Source organism: Adiantum capillus-veneris, chromosome 16, assembly GCF_014529385.1.
Source record: "Adiantum capillus-veneris isolate H3 chromosome 16, ASM1452938v2, whole genome shotgun sequence".
Taxonomy (NCBI): Eukaryota; Viridiplantae; Streptophyta; class Polypodiopsida; order Polypodiales; family Pteridaceae; genus Adiantum; species Adiantum capillus-veneris.
In genome coordinates, this window is record NC_140946.1 from 100,684,065 (window position 1) to 100,697,298 (window position 13,234).

The following is a 13,234-nucleotide window of genomic DNA, read 5'->3' on the forward strand; positions in this document are numbered from 1 at the left end:
TCTTCTTCCTGTGTGTGTGCGCGTGTGTGGATGTGTGTGCCAATAAAAAGAGATAAATGGTATAACCTTTCTATCACCCATGCCAAGTATGATAGATTGATTATGCCATTTCTCTCTTGAATAATAGGTCTTCAGTTCAACTCCTCGTCGGCTAGATCTTTAGGTCTTTTAATTTTAATTAGTTTCCTACGACGCTCCCTTAGTTTCTCTTTCTTTCTCTCTCAATGTGTGTGCGTTTTTTTGGATCGTATGCATGTTTTCTTTCTCTTTTCCTCTCTCAATGTGTGCGTTTTTTGTTTATGCATGTTCTCTCTCTCTCTTTTCCTCTCTCAATGCGTGCGTTTTTTGTTTATGCATGCTCTCTCTCTCTTTTTCTCTCTCAATGTGTGTGTGCATTCTTTGTTTATGTATGTGTGTGCGTTTTTGTTTTTGTTTGTACTCTCTCTCGCTCTCTCTCTCTCTCTCTCTCTCTCTCTCTCAAAAACACTATGTGTGTGTGTGTATGTGTGTGTGTGAGAGAGAGAGAGAGGGAGAGAGAAAGAGGGGAAGGGAACATGAGAATGAGGAGAGGGAAGGAGCATACCTGGCTCTCCTTCCTCTCCTCGTGTGTGTGTGTGTGTGTGTGTGTGTGTGTAGAAGAAAGAGAGAGAGAGAGAGAGAGAGAGAGTGAGGGAGAGCGTTACCTGCTCTTTGCTTGAGGGCGCCGAAAAACTCAGATCTGAGATCTGAGTTTTTGGGCGCGCTCGGTTATTTTTTTTACCCCAGCTGGCGTCGCTATGAGCGTCGCTATAAGCGTCGCTATGAGCGTCGCAAATTTACAAAGAAATTTGCGACGCTCATAGCGACGCTTATAGCGACGCTCATAGCGACGCCGGGATTTTTTTTTTTGAGCGTCGCTGTGTGAGCGTCGCTAATATGAAGAGCCTCTTGTAGTGTATTGTAACAAGTCTCAATGGGAGAAATCATAATACAAATGCCTATTGGAGGGGGGACCGGCTCCACATAAATACGGTCCTCAACTGTTGTCATGTTCTCTAAATTATCTCTCTTGCAAAAGTATTGTTCATGCCAAGTTAACTAATTGCTATGATTATGTTGCTATCTTCAATTATGTTCACCCGCTATGCTCACAAAGTCATTTCTCAAAAGTACTCTCATTAATTTCCGCTACTCTCAAGTTAAAGAGGCCAATTCCATTACATTGGTATCAAAGCATTTGGTTTCTCTTTCTTACTTAAGAAGAGAAGTCCTTAAGTAGCCTATAAATAGTTGATGTTGTTAAATATATTAGGGTAAGTGGAACTTGGAACTATTATCGGTTTTGTTGAGCCCACTATGTGGGATATGGTGCACACCTCGAGAGCTTTGGGCTTAATAATGGAGTCTTTTTAGACTTGCCTACGGCTTTACCATTATTGAGCAATAAGAAGTCCGAAAGAAGCTAGCCCTCAGCAACTCTGCTATTAGACCTACTCCTCTACTCTCTATAATTTAGCCACTTTGAGCCGTGGGTGTAGATACTTAAGAGCCGATTTTCAAAGGCTAAGAGGAGTGGCAACTAAGGTTACACTAAGTACATACATATTTTTTTTAGCATGGCTACCGACATAGTGTTGGCCTTCATCCAGAAATCTGATGTGGCCTTTGGAGACGAGGGCTTCAGAGAGTCCTCCAAGCTATACCATGTCGCTATGCACTTCCAAAAATTAGCTCGTCAATGGTGGGCTAGCCTTCGTGGCAATGGTGAAGCCCCAAAGACATGGAAAACTCTACGAGTTTCCATCATGAAGCAATTACTTACAAGCAATGCAAAGGAAAAAGTGCTTACCGAATTGCGCAGCTTGAAGCTTCTCTCTCATGATTCTATCCACAAGTATTAGATAAGTTTTGGGATTTACATCTCAAGGCTATTGTCTTTCAAAGGATAGACTTTGCCGAGCAAAGGTAGCGATTCTGTGCGGGATTACCTGAAGAGATGGCCAAATACATCAACTCTCAATGGCCTGGTACTATTAGTGAAGTAATCCATCACACCATGGTTTCTTCACGCATCAATTTCCATCAAGGGGCTATACCTAATGTCAAGCCCATGGAAAACAAAGACAAAAATGATGCAAAGGGGAAAACCAATGTTCAAATTCTTCCCAAGGTACTTCCAACAAGAACAACAACAATCGGTCCAAGGAGAAGCGAGTTTACAAAGTTAAAAACAAACTCTCTACTGAAGAGCTTGAATATTTTCACAAGCACCACAAGTGTTTCAAGTGTGGGGAGCAAGGACACGGCTATCGTTCTTGCCCCAAGAAGAATACTTGCAATGAGACTCCTAGGGCTTCCACCATCGAAGCTCCAAAAAAGGATGCTCATTGCAAAGGATCATCACTTTCCTATGCTTGGGGAAAGGTAAGAGAGCATGATGCCTTCATCTTGTTTGACCCTGGCTCTACTCCCAACTTCATATCAACGGAGTTGGCCACCAAGTTGGGCATTTAAGCTTTTGAGATGGGAGATATGGTAATGGCTGATGCAGATTTCAAGGGACAAGAAGCCTCCGTTACTCCCTTTCATGCTTCATGTCCAAAGCTATGTCGACAAAGACGACTTCTTCATCTCTCCTCTCCAACATGAAGATGCTATCCTAGGGGATCCATGGTTTGATCGCATGGCTGCCAACACTATTGTGTGGGTTTAACTAAGGATATGGAGGAATATGTTAACTCTTAAAGGCCACGCATCATATGTGCGGTCATACACCATACCATGGTGGCTTGAAGAATCAACTTCCAACAAGGGGCTAAGACAAATCTTAAGCCCACGAAAAACAAGGACCGTAATGAGCCTAAGGGGAAGGACAACGTCCAAAAGTCTCCCAAAGGCAACACCAACAACAACAACAAAGATAAGGAAAAGGGAGTTTATAAAGGCAAAACTAAACTCTCTCCTGAAGAGCTAGAGCGTTATCGAAAAGATAACCGTTGTTTCAAGTGCTCCCACAAGAATACACGTAATGAGCCTCCTAGAGCTACCTTGGTCAAAATTCAAGAAGAGGATGCTCATCACAAAGGATCTCCTCTATGTCACGCTTGGGGAAAGGTAAGAGAACATAATTCTTTCATCCTCTTTGACCTTGGTTCTACTCACAATTTCATATCCACATAGTTGGCCACCAAGATAGGCATCCAAGCATATGAGATGGGTACCGGCCGATGGTGCTGTCAAGAGGTAAGAAGCCTCAGTCACCCCCTTCATTGGGAAATTGTGGCACCAAGTCCAAAGCTATGTGGACAAGGAGTATTTCTTCACTTCTCCTCTCAAGTATGACGATGTAATCCTAGGGGCATCATGGTTTGATCGCATGGTTGCCAATGTTAAATTCCCAGAAAGGAAAATCTACTTTAGGTTCACGGAAAAAGATATGTACATAGATGCTAAGGAGTTGGGTAGCACCATCCACATTGTACAATAGTAAGCTTTCAATAAGTCAATAAAGAGCTCTATTTCCATGTACATAGTTTCTGTTAAAGATTCTCAAAATGAACCTAATGTTTCAGCAAAAGAAGATATAACCAATCAAAAGTAATTACAATTATCCAAGTTCCTCAAGGGATTTGAAGATCTTTCTATTGAATACATCCCTTGAGAGCTACCTCCCAAAACGAGGGGATGATGACCATGCAACCTCAAGCATCTTAGTGAACAAGCACAACAAGCACGACAAGCACCTTAGTCAGAAAGCACGACAAGCACTCAAGCACCTTAGTCATCAAGCACAACAAGCACCTCAAGCTTGGACCGGGTTCCCACCCCAAGATCAACCCTAGCTTACCTAAGGTCAAAGGACTTTTAGCACTAACCTTTGGAGGTCTTTAATGAAGCAAACCCTAAGGTTTTTAAAGCTCCATTGGCTAGGCTTTCTCTTTGACATACCATCTCTTATTTGGACCCCTTTACCAATGGCCCCGTGTTGAGATAGATCTGTAAGCACATGTCTATATTCCAACCCTTATTCTCGTCTATTTTCCCACATTAAATGATAAATTTAATTTGAAAAAATCATTTGGATTGGTTAGATATTATATTTTATGACATTACCTCTCTCCTTAAATCATAGTCGTCCTTGACTATGAAGTAGAAGAGATAAAGCCTTAGTCATTGGTAAATGTTTCCTAGTGGGTAGAGGTCCCTTTTTACCCTACGACATCATTCCAAGATGGATGACTAATCCATTTCGTGCTTGGGAGGCATAGGTTCCGCAAACATGTCTGTTCTTTAGTCCATTTCATTCTCCCAAGTAGAGTGATAAATTCTACTTGGTGTTTGAGAGACATCGTCATCACAAACATGATTCTAAGTATGCATACTACTTAAATTTGTGCACAATAAAAAGAGAATTAGTCTTGTAAGATAAAAACATTGGTCATTCAAAAGAAATTTGTACATTTGCTTACTGTAATGTAGCATTGTAAGCATTGACAAGGTTCATACTATCCTTAAATTGTATTCCTTGCAGCCATCTAGCATCTTCCCAGGATAATATTTGAAGTTAATAAGATACCATAGGATAATCTTACCATGTCGTAGTACCTTGTCTTCATGCCGAAGAATAGCTTCGGGTTGTAGCACCTCTTCTTGATCTTCGATTTTGGGAGGGTCTTCAATAATTGGTTTACTAGGTGGATCTCCTTTGTAGGGCTTAAGTAGACTCACATGAAAAGCATTGTCTGTGAGCCAATGGTTGGGAAACTTGAGGTGATAAGCCATCTCATTGATTGGCTTCGAGATTTGAAAAGGACCATAGCATCTTTTTGCTAATTTAGCATAATACTTTTGATGGCTTGTGGGATTTTTGCTCGTCGTTTGCTTCAATCAAGCCTTGGGAAACTTAAGTAAGACCCAATCAATTTCTTTGAATGCTAAGGCCCTTTTGTGCTTGTCAGCAACATCTTTTTGTCTTTGTTGAGAGATGGATATAGCCTCCTTAATCTTTTGAAAAGATGCTGGTAGGTCACAGCTATACTCATCGGCAACGAAGATCTTTCCATGTACTTTAAGTAGCAAGGGACTTTTAGGTCTTCCCTCAATGATTTCAAAAGGTGCTTTTCTCATAGAAGTATGTAGAGTATTATTGTACGCATACTCTACAAGAGATAAGTACTTCTCCCATTGTGAGTGTTGATCTACTTCTGTAACATAAGTCTTTAGTAGATCGAGTATCGTAAGATTGGCTATCTCACTTTGCCCATCCGTTTGTGGGTGATAGGCCGAAGAGAAATCAATCTTGTACTTAGATTTTCAAAGATACCTTTCCAAAAATTATTGGTCATTCTAGGATCTCTATCTGACACAATGGATGTTGGCAATCCATGGTGTTTGAAAATATGTGATATGAAGAGAGTTTCCATTTGGTGTACATTAATAGTCTTTTTGACAAGAATACAGTGTGCTTGCTTGATAAACCTGTCGACTATTGTCCATATTCCCGTATTCCCATGGATAGACTTGGGTAATCCAAAGATAAAATCCATGGATATACTCTCCCATTGTGAATTTGGAATAGGCATGGCTAGAGTAATCCAGGTTGCTTCCCTCAACATTGCTTGGTCTTTTCGCATACCACACATTTTGAAACATACTCTTGTATGTCCACTTTCATGGTAGGCCAATAGAAGTACGTTTCCACTGCTAGGAGAGTAGACTAAATGACTTATGCCCCGCATAGGGAGGAGCATGGGATTCATACATAACTTTCTCACTAAGGGAGTGGGTAACACATAGCCTATTGCTGTGGAGAAGATAGCCATCCTCCAAGGTGAATGGTTCCTCTTTCTTCCCCAAAGCAAGGGCTCACATTGTGTCTCTAAATTCAGGGTCAGTAGCATACTCATCTATCGTAGAAGATAGATCATTGTGAGTTGCTATGGACAAAACATTAAGTTTTGGTCGTCGTGAAAGTGCATCCGCCACATGATTGTGCTTACCATCAATGCAGGAAATATGAAATTAAATTGCGAAATAAAATTTTCCCACCTCATTTTTTGGTCGGAAAGCTTGGTTTGCTTCATGAAGTACTTGAGACTTTGGTGGTCGGTTCGTAGACGAAATGGAGTCCCCAATAAATAGTGCTTCCATGTGTCTAGGACATGTAGAATAGCTGAAGGCTCTTTCTCATAAATTCCAAAGATCCGTTCATGCGTACTGAGCCTTCCACTCTCATATGCTATGGCATGCCCTTCTTGAAGCAAGAGTGCTCCAAGGCAATCACCACAAGAATCACATTGGACCTCAAATGGCTTTGAGAGATCCAAAATCATGAGGACTGGTTGGGACATAAGCTTCTCTTTGAGCTTGTCAAAAGCATTTTTCTCCTTAGAAATCCATGAATACTTAATGTTATTCTTTGTTAAGTCATGTAATCGTCCTACTATTTGAGAGAATTTTTCTATCAAGCGTCTATAGTATGCACACATACCAATAAAGCTTCTTAGCTCATGTAGATTCCTTAGAAGTGGACCATGCTTTTATTACCTCCAACTTTGATGGATCCATTCGGATACCATCTTGAGAGATAATATGACCAAGTATTGAATCTCGTGAAGAAAAAAATCGCCTTTCTTTTGGTTGAGAAAAATCTTGTTCTCAACCAAAAAATCACTTAAGGATGTTGCTTTTGTTCCTCCAAGGACTTGGAGTAGGTGATGATATCATTGAAGAACACTCCAATGAATATGCGATAGGGTCTAAAGAGTTTCTCCACTAGACGATTGAACGTGGTTGGTGCATTAGTCAAGCCAAAAGCCATGACTAGATATTCATAAAGACCAAACATTGTACGGAACGCAGTCTTTAAGATATCTTCAAGTCCACTATCCTTATTTGATGATAGCCACTTTTAAGGTCAATCCTACTGAAGTGGGTAGATCCTTGTAGCTTATCAAACATATCTTCTACCCGAGGCATGGGAAATTTGTTTTTGATAGTGATATGGTTTAGTGCTCAATAGTCGACACACATACAATATGTACCATCTTTCTTTTGCACTAAAAGGACTAGAGAACAAAAGGGAGAGGAGCTAGGCCTCACCATCCCCTTGTCAACCAATTCTTGCACTTGCCTCATGATCCCCTCTTGTTGAGCTTAAGGAACTCGTCGATAAGGAAGCTTGTTAGGCAGTGAGCTTCTTGGTAGGAGCTCAATTCGATAGTTGTCATCCTCTCGATTTGGAGGTCAGTCCCTAGGGGTATCAACGATAAAACATCTTGGAATCCTTTTAGAAAATTAGACAAGTCTGACTCTTCTTGATCCTACCATTTACAGTTGATGAAATATTAGGACCTTTTAGGGACTCTTTGACAAAAATCATGTACGTAGAAACTGAGCTCTTCATTGATTTATCAAAAGCAGGTGAATTTACAAGTGGTGTAGTACGACCAGACTCACTAGCATCTATATACATGCTCTTTCCCTTGTAGGTGAAGTAGATTCTCCTTTTAGGGAACTTCATGTTGGCAGCTATGTTGTTGAACCATGGTGACCCTAGGATAGCATTCTCATGCTAGAGAGGAGCGACAAAAAAATCTTCTTTGTCGACATAGCTTTGGACATGAAGCCTCAAATTCCCAATCAAGGGAGTAACGGAGGCTTGATGTCCCTTGAAAGCGGTGTCGTAGTGTCTTTTGTCTAGCCGGGAACACACAAGATGCTTGGCTGTGAGAGTGTGTCTGGTAAAGATGGTGTAATCAAAGAAGCGAGTAGCAAAGAGATAATTGTCATGCTTGAAGAGGAGAGCCACGCACACCCACCAAGGCACCATGACACAAAATCACAACAACCTTGTTTATATCCAAATCTTTTGCAAATACCTGTATTTATCACCCTTCTACATGAAAGAGACTAATGGAGCTTAATGAAAATTGAGAGAGAGATTAATTAGATATGGAAGCCAATATATGAGCTTGGGCTTTATGAAGGCCAGAGAAAGATCACGTCTATGTCACCTTTTTATGCGCACCCTTGGCCGTTATCTTCTCCAACACTTCCTTCCGCTGCCGTCCCTACCCTTCTTGCCTTCGTGGCCCTCTGATCCACAACTATCGAGCTCTCAGCACCTTCCTGCTCCGTTATCTTCTCCCACGGCTATCACCCTCGTTGTTGAGCATAAATGAGCATCTTTATGAAACAAAGTCCCAAATCGTTTGCCCTCTCTGCTATGTTTCACCTTCTCATGCATCCCTGAGTGACCGGTCCACTGCAATTGCTCTTTAACACATGCTTATGCAGCTCCTCCCCTTGCACTACTTTAGAACCTCCTCCCCTTGATTGAAGCTCTTGGCCATCTCAATTTCCCACGGCCTCCTTCAACTGCAGGACCCCCATACGTCCCTCCTCAACTGGTGCGACCTACCCTACTGTCTCCTCCTTTATGTAAAATAACCCTAGAAAATCCCCTCTTTTTCACACCCTGGTCGACTCTCCGTTCAACCCGTTCCTGGCCGCTTCCTTAGCTCCCCTTCAGTGCTCGTAGCACTTCTACGTGCTGCAGCTCTGATCGCCCTCTCCCATGCACTACCAGGTGACTATCTCACCTGATGACAGCACCTCAACCTGTCTTCATGGCCCGCCAAAGCTGCTGGAAACACCCACCCTTTTTTTCTTTGCACTCCCTGCTTACGGTCCTTTGCATTCAGCCCAGCAGCCTGCTATAGCCTTCTCCCAGCACTTTGTATCATGCCCCAAGGCCTCGTACATTGCCTCCACTCTCCCCTCTTAAGCCCTCTACATCATCCACTCCACCTCCTTTTTCCACTGCAGCCAACCACCGCTGTCGGGTCTCCAACTTCCCCCCTCCCCCCCTTCTCATGCCGTTACCGTTGTCCTCAAGTCGACCACCTCCTCCAACTGATGGCACCCAGATGGAGCCCTCCTCCTGAGTTAACTTGCCGACTGTTCCCCCACTCCCTGATCCTGCCTTGACTTTGTTTTAATTAGCCCCTTTTACTAATTCTGGCTTCTCTCTTTAAAAAACTTCAGCTCTGCCTTGTTTCCCACGCCCACATCTACCTTTGCCGCATCATTCTCCACCTTGAGTAAAATCAAAACACTTTTGCTTTAATGAGAGTGTCCCATGGGTGAAACATCCGGCCGTACAGCGAGTGGATCCGCATACCACAATATGCCATAGGATAACCACTACATTGCTTGTTGGCAAGCATCAAGGCTCTAACATGTAGCATAAAAAGAACTCCCCAATTGTTGCATCTTGGTTTGGAGATCCTCTTGAGTCAAATGAAAAGCTCAAAGCTTCCCTATGTGCTCCATAAATGCCAGTTAGATAAAAAATAAAGCATTGGCCGTGGCCATCCCCTGTAAAGCATGTATATGTAAGCCTTTTCCACCTTTAGATCCAAAAACAAGCGGATTTTGTAGCTCTTTATAGCATGGGTCTTTGTCACCCTGTATCCACAAGCCCCCATACAAGTTGTATGCATATTTACCACCATCTATATCCCTTGCATCGCATCCAATACTCCAGCCATCTGCTAGAGAGGACCCCATACCATATTCCACTTCAAAAAAAACCCTTGCAAAGTTTATCTCACAAATAATCATGTTGCGGTCTTTTAGCCCTATTTCCCAGTGTAGAAGTGCAAGGACACGACATCCACCCCCTCTCAACCTGCACAGCCTCCGGTATGTGTGCAAACTTCTTCAATCTGCTCCATGATTTAGATTCATCATCTAGTAGTTGCACTTCATAAATCTTTATTCCATAATCATTGCATATCCAAACCCCATAGATTCAAACCCTGTATCATGAACTTCTCCAAACTTAAGTATGCTCCAGCTAATCGTGACACGTCTTGACCATTAAGCTTGATTCTAGAAGCTCTATCAAGCTCAAGTATGCTCTAGCCTCTCTTGCACACGAAATGGCCGTCAAGTCCTCTCTTGTGATATCAATCCAAAAGAAGTGAAGATAGCCTCTCTTGCACACGAAATGGCCGTCAAGTCCTCTCTTGTGATATCAATCCAAAAGAAGTGAAGATATCTCGATTGCCTAAAGAGATTGAATGAAAGCTAGCCCTGTAAGCTAGTTGCTGACCATAGGAACCACGAAACCCAAAAGAAAAACTTTCCCCGCATAGCATAAAAACAAAAATCCATCGTCACACAATCTGCTGCAAAAAAAACAAGTGCATTGCCTTGAAACCTCAATCTGCACTTCAATATCCTCCAGGGTCCCAAGGCATGTACATTAAGCATCTTCATAAGGAAAAGTTTGGACTCAAAAAAGGACTTTTTGGGCGTTAGAGAGAGAATGTTGTTCGATCAATAGAGTTTGAGTCACCACAATGGTAGCTCCAATTTATTTGATTTTTATCTCAAATTTGTGCGTTTTCAAAAAAGAGTTTTTTTTGTTAAAAAGATATGAATAAGAAGATACGACGTGATTTGTGCAAATTATTCCCCTGCCATGGGCGACGAACGTCGAATGTGTCATAACTCACATTCAATGAGGCACACCTTTTGATGAACACTTTTCAAGCTACTACTTCTTGTGTAAACTAGTGAGCCTCTTTTCTTTTATCGTTTTTGCGTAGTGTCACTTCGCAGCTAATAGAAGCAAAGATGGAAGGAAGACGACCACGACAACCATCCGCCTCTGTTAAATCTATGGAACTATTCAACAGCTTTGACTTAGACCATGGTCGCTGGATGTCTACCACAGTCACCATTCGTAGTTGGGTTCTGCTTCAAACAAGAAGAAGAAAACGGATGTCAAATGAATTCATCAACAGCTACAAAGGATGTGTGAAATATTTTCGCTTGTCTCAAACGAGAAAGACAATGAAAGAGGTGCTCATTGAGCATGCATATATGCACTCCGAACTACGACTACAACAGTCACCTTTGGGGTTTCCTGCTCATAGACCAAACTGTGTGACTACTATATTGCTAAAAAGTCTTTAAAGATCCTTCAAGTTATTTTGTTGACTATTTCTTGTGACCATTCTCTTATCTTTTGTTTTTGCAGATATTTATTCTTCTAACAAAGAAGATTGGCAACCAGTTGAGTACATAATTGGTATTTTTGATGCTTTTCATGCTTCGGTGGGAGAACTTATGTACAAAACTAGTGTGAGAAGAGCTCTCGTAGAGAGGGGAGTTTTCTTTTACGACTACTTTTACAACGCCCCTTGCTCTGTCCATGGATTTGGCACTTTGAAACCTTTCCCTCTTCCCCAACAAGATCCCCAAAGTGGCCAGTTTCAACTTCAGAAACCTCTGAGTGTTTTGAACTCAAGCTTCATCAGGAAATTTTGAAGTGTTTGCAACCAAACATTGCAAGCAGGCAAGTATGAGTCAATCTATTTATGCCATTACATGTCTTTATAGATTTCTTCCACGATTAGAAGGTTAGAAAAACAGAAACCATGTTCATATGCAAATCCCAAACTTGCCTTGATTTTTTGGATGATAATTGGGATGTCAGTGATTCTGAAGGCATTTTGTGCAAAGTTGACAAGCGCTCGGTAGTGTGCAAGTGTATGATAGCATCACAGAATTTTATAGTTTCTTTCTACTACATGAGGTGGCATCGAGTGAATGGTCAGTTGGTAGCTATGGATCAAGATTTAAGTGACAATGCTTTTAATCCCTTGATGTCCATCGAGATATGGTTTTCAAATTATTTGCTTACAATTGTTGTGGTTAGATCAAATGTCACTTTAAGACAGGTTTGAGAGGATCTGTTAAATGAGTCCGATCTCAATTTGCCTTCAAAATTTGTTTTCAAGTGTAACATGTGAAAGGTACTAAGCTACATGTATTACTTTTATACGTTGATTTTTCTATCGTGCTCATGTATCTCAATGTCTTATCACGTACGTTGCATTGCAGGTACCTCACAGACAAGAAAAAACGACTCTTTGTGCATAGATTACCAGTGAGACAGACTTGAAATAGTGAACTAACTGTACACAATGATTCAAATACTATTCTCAAAGATTACTCGACAAAGCCAGCTCTCTACATTACCAAACACCATTGGATCCTCACTCTCCCATTTTTTTGGAAAACTGTACACAACATTCTGTAAACTTTGAACCATAATAAAAAAAAAAGTCAAATTTCGATCCACTGCTTGTAATCAATTTGTCAAAAGTACATTTCATAATCTCTTTCTGATCTTGTGTGTGCGGTGATGTGGGGGCTATTGGTTGAGGTTGAGGAGAGGTGGTGTCTTGGGGGTTTGGGGACTCTGGAGCTGCTTCATGAGTAGGAGAGCTGCTGGGTGGGGGGTTTGGGGTCTCTGGAGCTGCTTCATGAGCAGGAGAGGTGCTGGGTGAGGGGTTTGAGGGTTCTGGAGCTGTTTCTTCAGGACAAGAGCTGGCGGGAGCTTGGGTTGGGGAGGCATCTGCGGAGATATTCATATGTGCTTGTGTTGGTGTGGCAGACACGGGGTATCTTGTCAGCGTGGGCCTTGGTGCTGGCGGGATAAAAGCATCACGTGCTCCGTCTGGACGCATGGTCACGGAATTGATCAAGTTTTCAATCATTCTGTTTCTAAACGAAGAAACATCAGCCTTTGAATAATCTGCCAAATTTCTTACCTGCGTTAAGAACATCATGTTTATTAACATAGCTACTAACTTATTAAGATACAAATCTGTAGACGAGTGTCAAATGCTTACACTTCTATGACTTCCATCAAGCATGACCCCTAACAAAATTTCTGCATTGAATAAGACCCTCCATCCACAAGAGTAGGCATCGTCCTGCTTAAGGACTTTGCAACTAATAATCGTATTCTCATATATTTGCTCTTGCGTTAAAGCTTCAAGAGCAGACACAAGCTTCCGAACAGATCTGCGCAAAATACAATTAAATTTCATAAGCGACTTTTAACAAAATTCTATGAGATGTCGAACAAAATACAAAACCTCTTACCTACGTACTTCACCATGAAATCCATGGGATGAATTAGCAAGGTAGCACCGGTTTCGTTCAAGGTGTAAGAGAACAAGACTCCAATGAGATCTGTTACAAATAAACATAAGAAAAACATATGTCATCACAACAAATTAGAGTTCAAGATAAAATAATTTCACTATTGCAAACATTGCGTATCCTTCATGATAAGCCAGAACAAAATTTTTTGCCGTATCCATGTTCACTGACTAGAACCAGTCAACTACTTCCACTAAAGATGTATCCTCGGCCGTCAAAACGACCG

General features: G+C 41.6%; 1 long non-coding RNA gene across 1 annotated transcript; it reads left to right on the forward strand.

The window, feature by feature from the left end:
- The first annotated feature begins 7,399 nt into the window (after window positions 1–7,399).
- Window positions 7,400–11,584, forward strand: LOC147439540 (uncharacterized). Its single transcript, XR_015184472.1, has 2 exons — window positions 7,400–9,687; window positions 10,599–11,584. It is a non-coding gene; the product is annotated as an uncharacterized LOC147439540 (long non-coding RNA).
- Window positions 11,585–13,234: the final 1,650 nt, after the last annotated feature.